Raw genomic sequence first — 21,792 nt, 5'->3', positions numbered from 1 at the left:
AATGTTTAAACACGTACTCATATTTAAAATTTAACTACAAATTTCTAAACATTTAGATAAAAAACAACAATTTTCAATGTCAAAAATAAATAAAATATTATGCAATTAAAAAGCTTTACAGCTTTTAAACTTATTTCCAACAACCTTCTTTAAAGTGATCACTGTGAAATATATTAAATTAATTATGTTTTTCTATTGAAGTACGACTGGCCAATAACTTCTGGCAGCACGATGCTAAGAATAGGTAATAAACAATAACTAATTTTACCATAATTCGAAGTTTAAGAACGCTATTCTTACTGTATTTCCATTACCCTATTTATTATTTCTGAAACCATTAATTTATAAATATATTAAACCATACATTTATTGACAGCAAATGAGATATATGTATTACTCTTTAAAGTTTTCACACCTATAACCAATCATCCTGTATATTGCTACACTACTATTGCAATGACGATGATTATGATTTATAAATTGCAAGACTCAAAGACAAAAATCGTTATTGATGTTACGGTAATTTAATATCCTAAAATTTCCTTATATATGTTCTTAATTTTTTTGCAAAAAAAGTTATTGTTCTTAATTCAAAATGAATTTTTTTTTCATTTTTCAATTAAAATTAAGGTAACTGCAACAATCTACGGGTTGGAGGAAGACTTATTAAAATTTTAATACCCTCGTTATAAATGCACGATATTTACCGTTGTGCAAACCGATTTGATGGTAAGTTCAAACTGGAAGAACCGCAATCCTTTCCAAAGTTCTTTTGTAGAGTGTTCGTTATACTTATTTCGCGGATTATATTGCCCCCTTTTTCTTTTACTTGGAACAAAAGAACTTTTGTACTTTTCCGCAACTTTCTGTTAAAGTATTACTCGCCAAGTCTTAATATAATGACTTAGTGGATTGGAAATTTTGTATCACAAATTCAAATTTTAACGTGGAAAACCTGATATAAATCGCAGAAGTACTTTTAAATGCATTAATTTTTGATTCTACGCTCTCTACACGCAAAATCGAAAGTTAAAAGAAACAAAGACTTAAAGAACACTCCATGCAAATAACAGATGAAAATTGATAACTTTCCCTTGTGTATACGCATCCTTACCTGCTAATTATTTAACCAATGAGATAAGTTGTCCATTTCTCGGTATTAAAACTTTTTAAAAATATTATTTATAATTATTAATGAAACGTAATGTGCAATAATAACAAAAATTCTGAATCTGTATTCATAGATATATTTTTAATTAAAATAGAAATTTGAAAGGAATGATAAAATTTTTGAATAATTTTCCTTTCAGACGAAAATAGTCGTCTGCTGTTGACGGCTCCCGTGCGATGTTTTTATTGATGCCTTTAAAATAAAACAAGAAATAAAAACTTCGATTCGTTTTCACAAAGGTCTCACAGATGTCATAAACGGACTTTGCTTTATCCCAACATTATAAGAGACAATGTTTGCTACCCAACGCATTAAATAGGACGTAGCACAGATTCTGTAACAAAATGTAGCTGACTTTGGTGTTTAGTTACTATTACGTCATATCTGATCTTATCGCAAAATTTAAAAACGATTTCAATGCTTTACGCGATACGGTTTAAATCGCAATGACAAGTAATGTTAGATACGACACAGTTGTATAACGAATAAAAAGTTTTTATTTATCGGTGGCATTCAAATTTTAATAGCCCTCGTTTGAAATTAGACCTTATACGGAATGTTCCAGGGTTAGAAATTGCTCGTTTTGAGTGCTAAGCATAAAACCGGCGTTCTAAATTCAAAGTTGTTCGAAAAACAGCCGCGTTAAAGGTGTGCCAATAAAAAAGAAGTTTGCTCCTTACGGCTGGTGCCGTTACGAGGATACGCGGCCGAAGGTGATTTGTAGCCAATGTGATTGAAGTTGTTAGGCGAAGAAAAATTAATTAAATAATCAACGTAAGTTGTAAAGGATATTGGCTGAAGACTTCTTGTAATTATTTTAAAATTTCTTATTTGTTAGCACTCTTAATCAATTATCAGAATTTTCTCGGTAAATACCAGAAATATAGATAGATAAACTTGTTAAACCTTTTTCCAGGCTTCGTAAATTTATTAAATCTTTTATGGGATACCGTACAGTTTTACAATACACTGCAATGTAACGTCTCTAAAATATCATATAACAAAATTAAAAAGTATATTAAACGAAAACTTTAAAAAATATATATTATAACGTGGAAGATTTCTACGTGAAAATAACACTGAGGAATGAATTGCTGTACTATTGTACATTTAACGCGAAAGACATTTACTAACCTCAAAAAGAACCGCCTGAGTTTGTTGTGGGCTCTTTTTAGACCAGGGGGCACTTGGAATCACATCGTTATCATTTCAGCAGAAGGTTCCACTGCTGGACATTACGACCAGTTAGAAGCAACCTGCATCCGGGGTCTTGCCAAGACCTTATCAGTCTCCTTTGTCCACCTTACGGGTTGACGTCCTATGGTACTCTTTCCACCCTGTTTCAGAACCTCAAGCGTCCAGTCACATAATCGAGCATCCTCCTAAACGTCTTTAGAACTTGACGGCCTTCAGTACGTTGGAGTATTTTAATTAGCCCCCAGGTCAGGGCTAACGAGTGACTTCTTGAGCTTGGTCACTTTAAGTTCACTAAGAGGTCCAGGATAAAAATCTTTGACGCTCTGCCAACTCATTCCGGTGAAGCTGTAAATTTCAATACAGATAATCAGTGGCAAAAATAGCATGTACTCATGGAACAGACAAATATGTCTTTAACGTGAGAGGCAAAGTTTCTCATTTATGGCTTACACTGCCGCCCAAGGTATATTTACAAAATCATGCTCGTACCATGGATGGCTTAGAGCGCACTTAGCCTAAAACTTCTTACACAATAAGGCAACTGTGTATCCAGACCGAAAAAAATAAACGTAAGATAGAGAGAGAGATCACGAACTAGAAAGCGGAGAGTAGAATGTTTCCGTAAAACAGGGACAGACGACCTTGTTATGATCGTCGATAGACGCTTAACACGAAATCTACGAGGAAGAAAGCCTATGTCGAGGTTGAATAGTAAACTTTATTATTTCTTCACCGACCTGCTTTTGAACGCCATTGTGGTAAATTGCAAAGGAATCTATGATAAACCGTTTCCGTTGCAAGAACAACTTCCGTTCGTGAGAGCTGTAGTCGACAAATAACCGTTTGATGTGCGTCTCCCACCGCGACGGTAAGTCAATCTGTACGAGTTAAGGAAAGAATTGACAACAGTTTTACGACGCACTTTTCGACTAAAATTACAAGGGGACGGAGTTTACGAGCCCTCGCGCGTCGCATCTACGTGACAAAGTCGAATTCGTATTACGGTCTTTGCTTTTGCTTCGACATCTTAATAATTAAAACTACATTTTATGTTAAAATAAAAAGTATAAAATTAAATAATAGTTAAAATATGAAGGAACTTTCGTTTTTTGAAACTTTCATAGTGAAAACCTAAAAATTCCGAAATTAAACAGAAACCTGCGCCTTGAAAAACTATTATATCAGTAAAACATAATTTGGTCTCAATTGTTGAGCGTCAACTTTTTTGTCATAAATTAATGCCTAATGTGGAGGCTTGTTTAACGAGTAGAGCCAGTGCTATTTTAAATCCCCTGGTAATCTCAAGCGGTGTTTTTAGTAATAGACAGTTACATAGGTTTTTATGTAGAGTTAATAGTTTTATATTTCAAGCAGGACAAAATATCGAGAGTCGAATAGAGCCAAGTGAAACCGAGACTCAATTTAAAAATGAAATGCATAACGTGGTTTTAAAATGATTTGGCAATTCAAAACAAAAGGAATATTTTTTTTAATTATTTACTCTTTTTTTTACACCATAAACAATAACTAGAAAAAAAAACAATTCATATAGAGAACCAGAGGCGGTCTTATCGCTCGAGGCGATTTGTACCAGACAACGAATATCTAATATATTCGCTGGAAGGTTTTGAAACACCTAACCGTCAGTTTATACGAACATTGGACAATATTGTTTTATGGACTAGCGTTATTCACAGTGTAAAAGTAGAATGCGCTTTTAGAGGGTTTTGATAAGACGTGCACGTATTTTTACCTTCTTCGTGGAGAATAAAATGAAAGCCAGACGTAATCGAGGTAATATATGTTATATATAAAGATACTGTTTACAATCTGACCAGTAATACGGACTTTTCTCAAATGAACGCTAGAATAGTTTACGTTTAAAAAGGAATGGATTGAATACATGAACTGTAACGAGAGTGCGCAGACGTGCGTCCCGAAGGATCTACCGTTGTTAAGGTTTATTTGAAATAAGTAATTGCGGCACTTTACGAGCAACTTTTTAGTGCAAATCTCACCGCGTCACGCGTACAGTAAAACACCTGTTTAATGACATCTTAAACAATGTCGCATTTGACCCCTTCGACATTTTATACCTTTCGATCTAGAACAGAATAGATTCACTCTCGATATCTGATTTGAACATATCAATTTGTAAGCAATCATTAAAATTACGGGAGCAAAACTTGGAAAAAACAATAGTGAGGATAACGCTTATAGAAGCGAAAATTAGTGTCGCAAAGACACCTTTTTTTTTTTAAAGTATTGTGAGTGACATTGGGTTCACTAAATATGTATATTAAGTGTGTATAAAATTTTATCGAACATATATCGTTAATTAATAGTTTCTTAAAAAATATTCTGGAAGAATTTATTAAAGAATTCCCCTATAATTTCAAACTATTTGGGGATATCACAGAAGTCATTTAGATATAACGTCACGTGTGCTCTGATATAACTGAATTGAAATGATTTCGTGAAACTTTTACGAAATTAACAAATATCAGTCTGAAATGATCGATTTTCCAGTTATATATTTGTCGTATTAGTATTTTTAATATGCTAGAATTTCGCAACTCTGACATTTCCAATACGACACAGATTCATAGAAATTTCTTATGTTAGACTAAGAGTGGAAAAGCATCTTCAGAAATCAAAGAGACAAATCTTGCTTGTGCCATCAGTGCCTCGTTATTTACACCCTCACATAACCAAACAGAGAGAGCTATTCTCGGGATTTCGCTACGAGATCTAATTAGAAATAAGAGGATTCGTAGCTGAACAAAAGTTACCGATATAACCCAGTAGATTAGCAAGTTCAGCTTTAAGGTTTTGTAGTAGAGACCAATGATCAGCAAGCGCAGCATGGGACATCTGCCTACAGACAACCTTGTTAAGGTTGTCAGAAAAAGCTTTATGCAAGCCGCTACCAATTGGTCTTATTGGAAATCTATGGATGACGCCTAAGTCCACAAATGAACGTCCTACTACTAAAAAGGTGAAGACACGTAGTGAAAAATCTACCTTGAGGGTCTACGTCCTATACTACGCTGTGCTTGCCTGTCCTTGATATCCACTCCAGAATCATTAGGCCATTTCAACTTGCCAATCAGATTAGCTTTAGTAGCGATAAACTGGACATTAGTGATGGCCACTTAATTTTAATCAATACGCCTTTCCCACGGCTATACGTACACATAATTTAAAAAAAAATGTGCAGCACATCGTTTTATTTAGTCATGATACGTTGCTGTTACTTACAAAAAGTTGGCTTTGTTCACTTGGACCCTCGATCGGAGTGCAAAACGCGTTTCGAGTGATAGTCCAAACCAAAGCCGCCTCTTGGCCCTTATGCCTAGACACTTCATGTCGCGTGCTAAGCTTCTAAAGATCTTGAGGGACTTCATAGTTTAGGTTCCTGGGGGAGACAATTATAAATATTAGAGACTTCTCAGTATTCCCAAGATTAACGATGTGGATACCAGGTCCGTAGCATTCTAGGAAAAAGGGCTGGGAACGTTGCTCGAGGCTGATTACCCATGTAGCAGGATTATGGAAGTCGCTTTTCGATGCATTGACGTTTACCTTCACCGACTAGACGCTTTCCGTACGTAACTAAACTTTGAATGATGCTACCTTTATTGCTTTCAAGCCTCATTCCAGAAATGAGATGTTCACTGTTGAAAGGTCTTAATACTTCAGCAGTTTATATATAGATTTCGCTGTTGTACCTCTCACTTCTACCATCACCGCATTTAAATTATCTATGAATTTATTCCTAGTTATTTCATTAATTATGTCGTAATTATTCAGCTTAGCTGTGTTGTCTTTATGTATATTTGTTTTAGATATAACAGTAAGTGCTATTGGCACTACACTTCACAATATTCTTGAAATAATGATGTGCTAATTTGCATTCGTGAAGCGCGAGCTGGGTATGTAAGGACGGGTCTGTTTACAGCTTTATAGAGTGACACTGTTTAGTAACAGATGAGGCGGCCTTTTTAGCGTCGACGGGCGATCTAAAGTTAAGTTTATAATCCAGGACGAATCCTAGATAACGGACTTCCTTTGCTATTACACTGGACTGTCTATGAACAAAATAGAATTTAGAAGCGAGCGGTTTCGCTTCGAAAAGGGTATCACTGCGGATATTAGTTTTAATTCTTCATTTCTGATATCGTTGTCCTAGAACAGTCTGAAGTCGTTTATTTGGAGGTGATTGTAAGAGTAGCCATTCCAGAAATAAATACGCGATATTTTTTTATTATATCCATGTGGTCTATATAAATCTAAGGTTAATACCAAACAGCGTAGTTCTCAATGTAAAACTTCCATTTAACTTTCAACACAATAAAATTAATAATAAAAATTTAACTCCATGAACCAATCGCCGATATTAAAAATTAAAAATTTATTATTAAAGTTTAAGTTATGAATCAAATTATGTTATGCAGCTTAGAACATCCATTCACGAGATGAAATGGTGACTTTGTTAAGGTCGTCGGAAATCTTTGTATGCAAGTTGCTCCTGGGTTGATTGGAAATGCATGGAAAAGCGTCTAGCACCGGATGTTAGCTGATAAGATGATGTAATTCATTATGCGAGATTAATAAATAAATAAATACAAAAAAATACCACCGCTGCGGAACCAAGCACCTGCAGATGTGACGGAAGGTCTCGATGTACGAAACGTCGATAAACAAATACAATAATCCAGCTTACATTTGCGCCACGATCCGACAGCCATAATCCTCACTGATTGACAGTCAAACTGTCTAAATGTGTAAGCTCCGATGTTCAGCGACGGTTGGACACAGTCGCAAGTCGCTCGTTACGACCCATGTCGTTCGTTATCAAATTGATGATACATTGCCATCCATTTTTTTTACCACGTGTCTAACGGGAGATATTTCATAGGCATCTGTTTTATTGTACCATGTGGATACGATGTTTAACCTACATGTTTTTTGCAATGCGGATCTCATAAGGTATTTGAAGTAACATTGACTCTTTGACCTATAAAATAATTTAGATGTTTGGCAAAGTACTTTTTATAGCTAACATAGTAAGCAGAGATTCCGGTGTTTGGAGATAAGTCACCGATCGGCCGCCGGTAGCCAGCTATGTCAATTTGGCATGACTCAAGCTGATTTAAGTTAGCTACTTGTATATAATGTCTGAATCTATTCTCTTTTATCTCGTGTGCGTCTTGACTACCGCGTACTCCCCCATCGCTCACATACAATGACTGCGTTCCTGAACAGACAAAAAAAATCAATTGTTGCGATGCAAATTTTGCGGAAAGACGTTCACTAAGATTGTCTTTTTATTACTATTTTTTATTTGTGGTAATGAAAATAGGTACAACTGTTTTTTATAGATTTCATAAAGTAAACATTTGTTAAACAATATTACTCTTTATTTATTTATCCATAAATTTCCGCATTTTATGCACAGTTAAAAATAAAATAAAACTGATTTTAATACAAAGATAGAGATCCTCCAATTGGCCTAATGTTTGATATTTATATTATAATTATCTTGCTGACTGGCTATAGCAGCCATATACTCATTGAATAAAGTATTTGACAGAATGAGGGTAGATTAAAAAAATGATTAATCAAAAATCTTAAGCAAAACAGAATACAAATATGCAGGTATTTTTTTCTTTATCATTAAAATCGTCGGTTATATATTCGGTGCTATATTTCAACATTAAACTCACTATGTAATAACTTAGATCCATATATAACTGTTGTACAGTAATGTGATGGATTACCACATATATAAAAAGAATTTTAAAAAGTTAGATCAAAGTTTAAAACACTCGGACTAACATTTTCAAGGAAAATAAAAAACAACAAATTCAGAATCGAAACCCGTAGCGCCATCTTTTATAATTAGATAGAAAACAAAAAATAAACAAAATGTATGAAAACAATTCGTCATGACTTCAAAAAATTTAATAGTATTTTCAGCTAAAAGGTAAATCGACCCGGAAATGAGTTAAAATTAAAACAATTATGTACTGGTACCGGATGCGAGTCAGTTAAAATTAAAAAACCTACATGCAATTTTGTGACATGATCAAAACGTCTGTAAAAAACCAATGAAAACGAAAAAGAAAAAGGAACTGCGAACGAAAATGGCCGTTGAATGCTTGGCGAAGTGAACGTTGCACTTTTACGATTAAAATAAAAAGAAAAAATAAGCGGCCCGCTTGAAATGAACCACCGGCTTAGTCTTCGCATTGACGCCAAGTTACAGCGCTAGTGTCGCGACATTAGCCGAGCGTCGCGTTTAGTTCCGCTATTCGACACTGTCTGAACATGGCGTCTTTTACGAAAATAAATGTATATTATTTTTCATGATCAACTTTTAGCCCCATATAGATTTTAAAATAATAAATACCTATTGTAAAACATAACCAATGATTATCGACAAAGCAACATCCAGTACAGTATGACTTATAAAATTATGCTAAAACTAGGTTATGTCTACAGATATAAAAAAGTTTCGTTTTAGGGCAGAATAGATAGCAATCCTATTGTAGACGGAAACGTAAAAAAGAGGATTAAAAATTTCGCGCCTTTCTCGAAATGGTTAATAGTACGTGCGACACCGAAAAAAGGTATCGAAAAGCGTCGATCATGTGATCGGTCGGCAGATCGAAACGGGTCAAGCACAACAGGTGAGTTGCGGAGCGCATCAACTAAAAAATAAAATATCGAAATGCGAAAAAATAATAAAAATCAGGCAAATATAGTAAATTGAAAAAAGAATAGTTACATCTCTGTCCGGCTGGTTGTTTCCGCGATGAGGCGTCCTGCTCGAGGGTGCGCGCACGTGGCTGCCGGCGGCGGCGGCGGCGGCGGCGGTGGCGCGCGGGGCGGGCGGAGCGGCGCGGGCGGCGAGGGCAGCCCGAGGACGCGCCGCCACATCCCGTCGCGGCCCGCGCCGACCGGCTGCGTTGCCCGTAACCTCCGATTGACCTCATTTTTTTTTCTTCAATGTAAATATTCGGCTCGTTTTGCCGCATAGTCTGTAAGTGGTGTTAAGTTCCTCCAGTGCGTTCATTTTTTTTGTTTAATTTTAATTTCCAAATCCCGCCAATATTTCGACGTTCCGAATCGACTTTTTTAAGACTTTTGTGTACCAAATATTTTATGGAAGTGAAATGAACTTGTATTTTCTGGACCGTGTTATTAGTATAACTTTGTATAAACAGTTATTCAATTAGCCTCTAAGACCGATTTATTTAGTTATTTATGGTGCTTAAGTATATTTTAAATATTTTGTAACTGCAATTATTAGTATTTTTCGCGCGGTTCTCATCTTAGAAGATAAAAGAAGTATATCTTCATTCTTCCTCAGTCAGGTAATTTGAGCGTTCATGTATACTTACGTTTTTAATGTAATTTAAATTTATAAGTCTTTTTATTTTTAGTTAGTTTTTATTTTTTTGTTTATACAATAATTTTGTTATATACACCTTGTCCAGTTTTAATGAAGTAAAAAACAGTTGTAATACATAGTTACTAAGTGAAAACTTTATATTTAGACTAAAATAGAATAAAAGATTTAAAAAATCACAGATTGTAATAAAGTAAGCCATTAATCACGTGATAACATATTTAAATATAGTACAGAAGTTTGATTTTATTAGAGTAAATGTTTATGTCATCAAACTTTTCTTCTTAATTAACACGAAAAAAGTGTCTTTTTCCTTTATTATTGAAATGATATATTTGTTATAATTTTTAACGTATTGAATTAAAAGAAAAATTATTTAATTGTCCACCAAAAACATGAGAAGACCCGTTAAGCCGTGACGCGACTGTGTCCACTCGATTGAAAAATCGATGTCTCGTTAAAAATCGCAGGAAGGGTCAACGAACTTTCTCCATGAGCAGATGGACCGTGTTATAATACAACAATATACATTCGGACGTTAAATGATCTTTATTAACCATAGGTCCGGATGGTCAAAGTTTATTTTCTATTTCTTTTAAAAATACTCTAATAGTTTTGTATTAAAAATATCTTGAATAAGATTCAAGTCGCACAAGCCGCTGTCATTAAATAATATTATTTTTTTTAAATTGATATTTACCGCATGTAACTATGAAAACGTAATTTTGTATGTTAATACTAACCCATTTATTCAAAAATAACTATAATCAAGACATATCTGAACCTATTTTAATATCTCGTTTTGATAATTTCGTTACATTAAATCTACGTTAGGTATTCAGATGAAAAACAAAGAATTATTATATATAAACTCTGTTTCTAACAGTGAATACAATAGAACTGACTGAACCTAAATCATGTATACCGATTGACGTAATTATAAAAATATTGATCTTACGACAACATATTATATCACGATGAAACAAATCGGTTAAGTTTTAATTACAAAAAGATAGAGAATGTTTTTTTTTTTCTGTAAATATAATTCAGAATTAAAATAAAAAGAAAACCTTAGATTCTATTTTTAAAGTGTATTTCGGTAAAATATACTTTGATTACATTAGTATTTATTTTTTTACGTTAAATTAAAAATTTTATTCTTTAATGTAATTATGTAAATGTAATAAGTATTTTTCTTTTTACGGATAGATAATGTATTAGAATATTAGTTGCCTGTATTGCGCTTTCTTGCTTTATAGACATACATTAACTACATCATTACCAATTATTCATTATTTTTACGTTTATATATATATTATTACGGCAATAAAAGTAATAAAATCTTTTAGTAGTAGATTGTCCGAAGCAGTCATTTTGACTGTTTTTAAATTTCAGATACAAAAAAATATATATTTAAACGGGTACAAATCCCTAAAAGTTTTATGTCTCTTTATTTTTTGTATAAAGGCATTTATTAATATCTTCCCTTACTCTTTATTTCTGATACACGTATGCACTGTACCTATATTGCCCAGAGGCAGTCATAATCACTGCAAAGCATATGCTAAGATTCAGTCTTTCTAGTGTTAACTATATTTAAATTATCATATTTATTGCCACGTTATAAATAAATAATCTAAATCTGTCATCAATTAAAAAAACACATTTAAATCAATAATACATTATAATATGAAAATAATAGATAGAATAGTCGACAAAGGTAATTTTTATTTAAAACTGTTGATTTTATAAACTCACAACTCAAATTAAGTATAATCAAATATTACGACTTATGTTAGCTTGATTGTTTGATTTATGTCATATATGTGTGAGAAGATACTCAGTTTTAAAATAGATTTTTGAAATACATATAAAAATATTATCAAATTCGTTTTGTACATTTTTAACGCCCGTTTGTGCCGTCGGTTCTTTATAAAAAATATGATATTTTCTGCTGATTATTCAATCTAATCCCTTGTTCTAAGTACAGATTTGTGTGTAACTTATATATCCCTAAGAATATCATTGCAATTTTTATATGTAAATTATATAAAGAGTAAAATAAATACAGTAAAGAAAGTAGTAATGTAATTCAGTGGATGAGGTGTTATCAAAATTACATGTGCTTATTTGATTATAAGAGAAGGATAGAAAATATAGTACCAGTAATAATAAAACTCAAAGACAGGTTCTTAATAAAAAAAAAACAGTAATAGCGCACCAGAGCGTACAGATATGTATAAGAGATAATTTATAATGTTAACCAATTCCACACTGGTGACGAATCAATGGCGACGAATTAAAATAAAAAAAGACCGGGCACCACGAGCATATTATGTAATTACATCATGAGAAAACATTCGCACCGGGTCATTGTCACGCCCGTCCATTTGTTGCGTCGTGCAAAAAAAAAAGGTAAATAATGATTATCAACAAGTATCGGACGTAACGCGCTCTTTTCGATGTAAAAATGTCGGACACAAAAATGCAGTCAATGGAATCGTTTTTAAATGCATATAAATGTACGTTAAACACTCGCGTATCTCTCATTGATATTGTCGGCCGTCGATTACGGGGATTTTTTGCGAATGATTGAATTTTATTTACAATTAACTCGGCCTCGATATCGTCGAAAGCGAGAGTGACGATTAAATGCCATTTAAAAATAAAACAGCCCGCCGCCGTAACATCAGCGCGGTCATTTTTAACGCTTCATAATTTTCTCTACGCGCATTCGTTACAAGTCTTGTTAAATAAGATTTGTAAATAGGGTGTTAAACGTGATGCCTAAAATGATACGAGAACAAAAGGCGTGCACTGAAACGTCTCAAGTCGTAAGAAAACGCCCAAGGAAATATTCGAGAAAAAGAAAAGCGGGTTCGGGCCCGCCTAATTTGTCTTAGGCGGAAAAATCGCACGGCGATCACAAGTGGCTCGTAACGAAGTCGGGGTGGGGTGGTCGAGGGGGAGTGGCGCGCGGGGACGGCGGCGCGGGCCGCGGACAGTCTCAGTCGTCCGTCTGAAGTCGCGGCGGCCGGCCGTGCCGCGCGGCGCAATACACGTTCCTCGTGCTCTTGTGATTATTAATTTTAATAAAACAAAATTCAAGAAAACATACTAATTAAAAAAAATACCGCGTCTAATCGAACATATTTTTAGGCTAAAGTCCCTCGATTTTTTAAAATCTTAAACTGTTGGCAGTAAGAAGTTTTGCTAAATTTTTTAATATTTACGTCGGTTACATTTTTAAAGAGATTAAAACGTTTTGGCCGTTATCGAGAATATTTTTTATTTAAAAATTTATTTTTCCTAACGAGCGATAATCGAGTGAGCGATTGATATATAGTAATTAATTATTCTAAGCGTTGAATTAGTGTTAAGAAGCTTGGACGTACTTGGGTAAAGATTGACTGCCGAAAGTACTTAATTAGGTTATTAGGAGTTGTGCAGAGACACTTTGTGCTGAAGAATCAGGAATTTGTCTGGACCAAGGTTGTAATATTACAATTTTAGTAGTAGTGCTTGAATAATTTTTGTTCTTTTGTTTAAATGGTTTTTTTTTTTTCATCCTATGTTTGTACTTTTCTGTTAAAAATATTTTTTACTTAGTATTATACGGCATATTTTGTACAACGTAATGTTAATAAAACTATCAATTTATTTGTAGAAATATTTTTTTTATTTTTTGTATTTTAATAAATGTTTTTTGTTCTCTTTGTTTTTTCTTTATTTTACTCTTTATTTCAGATGTTAATGCATAACACTAAAAGAAAAGTGTTATTACGGTGGTAATTAATATATGAATCGAAAAAAATCGTTTGTTTTATTAGTTGCAATTGTCTTTGTCAAGAATGAATAAAAATATTTTAGCATAATGTTCTTTTCTACCTCTGAGCGATTGGAATTGTAGTTTTACACTAGTCAGATCAATGCACGTTATTACGTATATTTTCTTTAAATAAAACGTGACGATGCGTAATACGTGTCATATTGAAAATATTTAAACAAATCGAAAGTATTAAATTTAAGATAAAAACAAAATAAAGCGACAAAGACTAGTCGTCTAGTCAAACAAACATCTAAGACCTTCCTTTCACGAAATATTCACTAGGCGCCGGTTGAGATATTTAAGAAAATCAAGCCTAGGAGAAGGCGCTTTATAAGAAACAGACGAAACAGCAAAAGAATCTAAAAAATTAAATCCTGCTAAAATTTTAGCACAGTCAAAAGCATTTCTTCGAAATCGAAGTTGCAAGTACGTAAAGTATTGCGTTTATAATTATTTTATTATTAATAATTGTGGTTGAATAATAATAAAAAACAGAAATCCCTTCGTATTATATTGTTTGTCGCGATACTTCATCTGAGAATTATTCTCTCAATAGTAAAAAGTATGAATGTTAAAAAAATTAAATTAAAGTCTTTTCCCTAAAAAAACTAAAGCATTAATCGGTCAATTTAAATAAATAACGTGTAACTAGTCATTTCAACGAGCATTTATTTTTGCTGTAAGATTTGCTATTTTTTTCTTAAAGGCGCTTTGTTATTTATATGTTAATTATAGAGACCTTTTTAAATCATTTTTAAAGGTTTTAATAAATGTTTTTGCGCATAGAGATTATTTACTATTAATTATTCGACAATTATATTATTTATCTTTCTTTTTCAATAATAATTAGCATTTTGAAGGTAACCGTCGCTTCGGTATTTGTCGGATGTATTTACACATAGATGTATTTAGTGAATTAGTTAAGGTTATTAACTAAAATATAAATATTATTTGAATATATATGTTATAACGTCCATTAAAATTATAAAAATAATTTCTAAGTTAGTGTGTTTTAAGAGTATAGACATTTTTGTTTCTTTTGAGATTCATTGTGATATGTTTTAATTTGCTTGATTTTCTGACGCCGCGATAATTTAACCTTTTTCTTAATAACAATAGATTTCCGAGAACACTCGCTTATTTATTACCGAAGCTAAAACTAGGTAGATGTCGTATTGATTTCTGAACAGCTAATGTCGCCATCTGTTTGTTTGAATAACTATTACTACAATCTTACTTTTCGACTTGTAATACAGATGGCGCTTTAAAACCATGCGCAAGCGCATGTTATGTTCCTTCATTATGTAGATGTCGCTTTCATACAAAATGTTTTATATTTGTTATAGATGGCGCTTGCAGTGTTATTTGTAATAAATTTTTGAAGTAATTTAATTAATATACTTTCAAGCTATTCATTACTTTAATTTTATATATCTTTTGTAGATTAAGAAAGGAATTGTGTACAAGTAATTTTCTTCAAGTTCTTTTGATAACAGACGAAAATTAATATTTAGAGTTGTAATTCATCGTATAATTTAAAGATAAAAAAGATTTGTTTATGTTTATAGTTTTTTTATAAGTAGTGCTATAAAAGAAACGACTGTGTTTCTTACTAAGGAAAAACATTGAATTAGGTGAATAGGCTAAACTTATTGGCTTCTTGGATAAAGTTTCTGGTTGGTTCTAAGACGATGGGCGTGCGTTAGCGTTGGGTGGGGTTCGCCGGCTAAACTTCTAAGAAAGAGGGCGTTGTAAGACGTGGGCGGCACTTGCAAGTTATTGGTTAAGACGTGCTTAGAATTACTTAAAGTACTTTACAAATTTTTCCATTAGTTCTTTCATATGTACCTATTCATCTTTATGTTCTTTTCTTTATAATAATAATTGTATATATACGGAGTGATTGGGAATATGTGTGAGCTTTAAAAGAGTATTTAAAAGAGTATATTATTTTATAGCGTTACACATATAGAGTTTGCAATTACTTCCAATCGTCCTTTATGATGTTATACAATAATTTATTTTAATTTCTAGTAATCATAATTTTGAAAACGCTTTTACTATATAATGTAGTTTATTATTGCTCAAACCATTGATATTTTAATAGAGTGTTACACATTAAATAACAGCAAATGAGTTATACATTCATCCCTTTATAACTTTTACACTTATATGTAGATCAGTTCAATTTCTTTTATATAGACAAATGTTGTTTGTCCGTTTGAAAATAGCTTCACCGGGAGCTGAATATTTTTTTTTATAATAACTAATAGAAGGTATTTTTTAAATCGCTATATTTTCGAAAGTGGCTTAGACGTACTCTCCATAGAGTAGGTTAGGGTAGGATAGGAGATATCGACTTTAACTGAATCAGGTAAGGATTCTAATTCAAGGGTGCCTTAGAAATTCGAAATAGTTCTACACTAGTTTCTTATATGAACTAAGATGTATGGAGGAGATAAAGTATTTAATATTATAAATTATTTAAGACGGCACATCGCGTCGCATCCTTTAATAGCGAGGATGGAGGCCTTTTTGGAAATTTGGTCGCGCTGTTACGCAATCTGTGCTGGCATTGGTGGTTTGTATTACTTTGGCGACTGCAGCCGATCCTGTAGTCAGACCAGCGCATGCTGCGGCATCGTTGTCGCCGTCTATAGAATTTTATATCGATCTAAAATTTTTCAATGGCAATTAGAAACAGTATATATGAAATATTTATAAAAAAAAACCCTAAAGAAATCGATAGCCTTTCAATCATATGCATAGACGTATATTACAAATGTTAGACAAGGTAAATTCTAAAATAAAATCATATCAATTTTATACATATGCAATTATAACTATGCACAAAACTTTGATGTTATTAAGAGGCTCAAAAAGTAATGTCGCTTTCCTAAGTTAAATTCACACGACTACATTTTTAACGACTTTTTATTTCTAATCAACAATACATTCACCTTCGTTATCAACAACCTTTTGCCATCTAGTATACAAATTTTCAACGCCAGAGCGGTAACAAATAAATCGTTTTTTTTTGTAAAACATATCGACAGAAACGACATTACTTTTCAGACCCCCTAATATATGTGCTCTTGTATCATATATTCACACTCTTTAGATGAGTTTTTTTAAAAAAAATAAGGATATATTAATTATTTAATTTCTTCCAAGTACTTCAATGCGCACGTGTGCCGTAATGAGCGGTACCACATTTAACACAATTTATCCCGTTACAGAAAAATAAATAACAAAACACTCAAACTGACTTCGTTGTTAAATATGATTTTAACGAAAAACATAAGATATTCAGTGCATGAACATAAGAGCTACTATTATTGAACATATTATAATTGAAATAATTTTCGAAACGTTTGTTTTAAAAACTCGGTTAAAAGTTGAAAAACTATCTTATCAACTGTCTCTTATAAAAGAAAAAAAAAATTTAATCTTTTATTGTTTGATTGGTTACTTACGTTGGTGGCTCGCTTCGTTCGTTTTAAGGTTTATTTGATTTTATTTCGTAATTATGTAAATTAAAACAATAGAAGTCAATAGGAGTCGCTTTGTATATTAGTCTCTCTAGATAACCACAATTACATTTATTAATAATTAAATTGATTTTATTTTTGGCTTATACTAAAAGGATATATCATTCTTTCTTATCAAGTGTACTAGGACCTCATAAATTACTACGGAGGTATAAAAACGGTAACGCTGCAAAAATAAAAAAGATGAAAATGAAGAAGCAACGGACAAACATCATTTGTATCGATTTTACCAGGCGCACATGACTTATAAGGAGATTGCTCGTATGGATAAGGTTTGCCGAGACTTGTGACGTAAGGAAGAGGGCGTGAGTGTAAGACGCCCGTAGTGGGGGCGAAGGAGGGCCTAAGACGTAGGAGGGCGTGGTTTAAGTTAGTATTCGGTGCCAACAGAGCGTATTGTTTCAAAGTTATAAGTTGGTCGATTATAGATGAGTTGGAATGTTGTGTAACGGCTCTTGCACGAGCAGCTCGTGATGTAATTCAATTATTCGACACTTCTAGTCGGAGAAACGATTATCAGTGTCATAATATAAGATGGCGTCTTCTAGCTAGCGTCGTTACATGACATTTATAAATAAAATACGTAGAAATTAATGAGTTTAATACTCTTCATTCTATTATATTTATAATGATTTTATTATAAATGCGTATAAATTTTTATTTATGTGTACATTTGTATTTTTCAGAAACACACCTCTACATTGAGAGCTTTTATCTGCTGAATAATTTATCTTTAGGTAAGTTTATATCATATCAATAATAAATGTAATTATATATTTTTAAGGAAAATAGTACGCAAGTCGTATAGATGTCGCGAATTTAATTTCTTTGCGGTTGATTTGAATCAAATTAAGATAGTACATAATATTTATGTGCGAAAAAAAAGATTCGTTGAAAAAACGTTAGTGAGAGAACGAAAAGCCAAGCTTCTAGAATGGATGTCGTCACAAAAACTTGTTTCGTTTGAATGCATCCTCCAGATAAATTCAACGACTTGCTGCCGCGAGTTTTTAGAGCAAATAACGAGTTCAGAGACTAGATAGAGACACGACCGAGTCGACCTACAAAGGTCGGTTGCGTTCTAAAACCGGGGAAGTATAAACATATTTCATTATAAAGCCCGCGCGCACAGTAATGATCGGTAAGAATTCTACGCCATTGCTCGCTGTTCTTAATTCTGAAACACGGAGCTACCAATTCCAGATGCGGCATTCCAGCCACTACCTACCCAACGGTAAAATAAAAATACCCAGTTGTATCACAATATATTAGCGTAAAGTTAAAAAAAAACAACTTTATAATTAGCATAAGCCGAGGTCACATGCGCTCTACTGCCTTTGACCGCGAAAATTGCAAATACCACTGGGGCAATAGTCAAAGTCCGGTTCCAAAAATTATATCGATATGTCGTATACAATATTTACGACGACAGACTATATAAATCGTGTAAGCCTAAAAAAATATAACATAAGCCCATCCTGGCAGCCATGTAAAATATTTCTTTAATCCTGCAGCCGCGGTCTGGGAGACAGATTATACGTGCATTAACGTTAACTCCCTTTTACTTTAATCACACGCGCTTCCGAACAAAAGAGCTTATCAATATAAGCAGGTACGTTCTTAGAAACTCGCGTTTTTAATTAAACGAAATAAAATTTTACAACTTTTAATCTGTATTACGCAACGTGCTATTGACAGTCAAACTTTGCCTTAACACTGGCAGTGAATAGTTCAGAAAATTATCGCTTCCGTAATTAAATAATTATTGAATTCCGCGTTCGAATGTTAAACATTCTTTTTTTTAAATTTAATTTTGGAAGGCGTCTTTAAATTTGTCTTGGCGTTAGGGTCGGCTTCCACATCCAGTGACTCGCGTTTCGAGTTCCGAACGCTCCCTAATGAGATCCTTCTCCATCGTGTCTGCGTACAATGCGATGCGTGCGCTTTCTTTTTATTTTTTTTTCTCTCTCTATTTTCTAGACCGATTCAAGGACCGCGCGCATTCAGGCCTCCTGAGAGCGTTTAAAAAGATGCAGTTTAAGTAATGATTCGACGTGAGCGCGGTTCCGCGAAATGAGGTTGCATGCAGTGCTTTTAATTTCGTTAGTGGGCTATTGTGAGCTCGCCTCTTACCTGGATGGGAGGTTTATCTTGACGTTGTGAGCTCGGTTTTAGATGCCGGTATAATATGCCAGTGTAAATATGGATGGTATTAGGGAAATACGTCGAGTGGAGGCGAGAGATTTTTATATTAATTCATGAATTATTCGTAAATGAAAAATTGTTTATTGTTTCGTTACAAAATTAATTCATTGCACTCATAAATTATTTTTATTATCGCTCACGGGCATTTGATTTGGCTCGTCGGAAATATCTTTTGACTCTAAATAATATTTTATTACCACAATCAGTTTTAACTACTTTACTTATAATACATATATGATTGTTGGAACACTTTGCGTTTAAGACAACGCTTAACCGAACCCATGTGTCAAATCACCTACCGGCTACCATAGCAACTAGTGTTCTAAAGTAAAAAGCGCAAAAGCTGAGCTGCACAGGATATTTTGTAATTCAAAAACGACTACGGATTCCTTTCACCAAGCCGTGAAACTCGCGAACAATTATATTTTGATTTTCTAGTTTATTAATAAATATTCTCCTGTTATTTCCGCTGTAGAACGTCCACTGATGGACATGGGCCTCCATCGATGGGACAATATTATCACCAGCTATTAGTGATTTACTATTACTTATGTGTCTTCTGAAATTTAGTCATAATGACGACAATGTGTTGTTTAAAAATTAATAATTACATTCATAACTCCTAAAAATTTGGTTAATTTTATATAATTAAGCTTTGTATGGAAAGTCCAGGTGACTCGTTAGAAGCCGTTACAGTTTGAAATGAAAGCCTTTACAGTACATATAGTGTAGAAATACTCGGATTCAAATTAATTTATTGCTTAATATTAACATGTACCAATACATTCTAGCGTGATAGGTGCCGAAGCGAATTGCCACTCATAGAGTTTTCCTTTTTAATCAACTAGCTCGCAGCATCCAAATTTAAACATTACAATTTTTAAATCATTATTTCAGCTGTAGAACGCTCACTTCTCTAATAAGACCGGACAAGATTGTCTGCGCTTACCGCTTCATGGCTCTCCATAACCTTATAGCCCCAGCGGCCATTGTGGCCTGGCAATTCAACTTGCCAGTCCACGAGACTATATCGGTTTACTTTCATTTGTCTATGGATCTCCTTATTCCTGATCCAATCTCCTTAATATAATTATTATATATTATTGCATATATAGCCCAGCGGTAGAGGATTGAGACTTGCTATTATAGATGGCGGGATCGATTCCTGAGATACAATTGCATATGAATAATAAACACAGTGTGCTTTGTGCATTAATTATATAGGATTGCAACTGTTTACAAACAAGTTTCCAGATGATGGACAGCAGCGTACTCTGTGTACCATAATACCACACTGCGATCACCAACCGACTGGCGTGGCGATTATGCTATATCCCCCCATAGATATCTTTGGGGGAGGACGCCTGTGCTTGCCTGTCTATAGCCTGAAAAGACAGCGACGAAGTATTTTTTTGGTGTTAAAATTACAATATTATATCATATATATTAAATTAGTTATGTTTAGTTACTACAACTTTTCAGGTTTTTACTACAAAACAAGTTTCTTTTAATTTTGATACCTTTTCTGATTGTTACGTTTATAATAATTTACTTTAATTTTGATAATTTTATGTAATTTTAATTCTTTTTAATAAGTATGATATTTTACAAACAATTTGAATTTTAAATTACATGTATAGGCTTTAAAATCGTAAATATGTGTCTCCATATCGTCAGTAAAAAGCTTTAAAGATTTTACACCTATTTCCAATCATTCTATATAAAGGAATAACTCTGAAACTCTATTGGAATGTCAGTCTAATAAATTTTGGCAGTACAAAGATCGCAGGAATAGATAGAAAACAATAATTAATGTTAATACGTAGTAGTAATCCGAATTGTGAAAACGCTTTTTCTTACTTTTTTTTGAAGCTTTTATGCCTATAAAATATCATGTGTATATAAGAACGAATACACACGCACTACAAAGACATGACTGTACCCAGAAAATTATAAGAAATCTGTGTCTGTGCCTTACAATTTTTTTCATAAGTTTATAAAGGTACCTACTATGAAGGTTTTAATGGATATAACAGATTTCAAGGGGAATAGTAAGGAAAAACATCAACAAGTTTGATTTTTAAAAGACAATTTGAATTTAGAAATACATAATTAAGAACGACGTTTCAATTGTAACAACAGATTATAAATAAAAAAATAATAATTCCGTACTACCAACTGAGCTGTGACGATAATGTAAAAAAAAAAATAATCAATCGAGTCGGAAGTAGATTTAAATCTGACATGGAACGTCGACGAAAGCACAGCTAGACTGCGACAAAGTGACTGCTGGGTTTCCTATGTCACTTTAATTACAAGAGCTATCTTAAGCCGACGATTTAGCAGTCGCGCTGCATCTCACTCAAGCTTCCGGCCTCTTAGTTTTAATGGAGGGCCAGATGCACCTCTTTGGACGCCGCCT

Source organism: Battus philenor, unplaced genomic scaffold, assembly GCF_028537555.1.
Source record: "Battus philenor isolate CCGP_79_NKW_IND1 unplaced genomic scaffold, ilBatPhil1.0.hap1 SCAF_17, whole genome shotgun sequence".
In the NCBI taxonomy this organism is placed as follows: domain Eukaryota; kingdom Metazoa; phylum Arthropoda; class Insecta; order Lepidoptera; family Papilionidae; genus Battus; species Battus philenor.
The sequence above is the reverse complement of the archived record's forward strand: the minus strand, read 5'-3'. Positions refer to the sequence as shown.